The sequence below is a fragment of the Cyprinodon variegatus genome, unplaced genomic scaffold (assembly GCF_000732505.1).
Source record: "Cyprinodon variegatus isolate N-32 unplaced genomic scaffold, C_variegatus-1.0 Scaffold2651, whole genome shotgun sequence".
Classification (NCBI taxonomy): Eukaryota; Metazoa; Chordata; class Actinopteri; order Cyprinodontiformes; family Cyprinodontidae; genus Cyprinodon; species Cyprinodon variegatus.
The window spans coordinates 6316-7107 of record NW_015153104.1 but is presented as its reverse complement, the minus strand read 5'-3'; positions in this window follow the sequence as shown (position 1 = coordinate 7107).

The window sequence follows — 792 nt, the reverse complement described above, 5'->3', positions numbered from 1 at the left end:
CCCCCAGTAATACCAACGGGACAGTCAGCAATGCAGGGAATGAATAGAGAGCAGCGGTCGACACACACTGATCAACCGGCGCAGGAAGGGTCGCCTCTACTGCAGTGCGCCGCCTACAGGTCGGGAGGAATTAAACTTTTACCCTTTAGGATCAAATCGAAGCGCTGCAGAAAAAGATGCATCAGATTTAGAAATGAGCAGAATTTTTTCTTCTTATTGTTGAGATGATTGAGAATCGAATAAAATACAAATTCTAGGACAAAGTTTAAATAAAACTTGAAACTAAAATGACTTTATTGAGAAGAAGCATAAAGATTTTCCGTTTTTATTCCAATTACTGGATCAATAGTTGAAAGCCACTGATTCCAGAAGTAATGGTTTTCCCAGCATGTTACTCTGAGCTGCTTTAAAGTCGGTTTGATGTCTGTAAGCTGTGATGCTGCAGGACCTGCCTGTAAACAGAAACCTGAACCTCAGGAGGCGCCGCTCAGCGCTTCATTACAGCGACACATGGGAGCTGACCTACTTTCTCTGCACCTGTTGTTTAGGAGGATAAACACGGAGCAGAGATGCTCTTCTAATGCGTCCGACCCTTAAAATGAGTTCAATCAGCATCACAGCCAGGAAGTGATGTCACACAGACAGCTTCCCTGTTCACGCTGAGATGAACCGGTTATTGGTTGATCTCAGCTTTCAGCTGCTGAACGGAAACTTCCTGTAATCAGCTCTTAATGTGAGGCGGCTTCCAGCCAATCATGGGTGGCGTCCTTCTTTTTGCCCGATGTGAAGGAC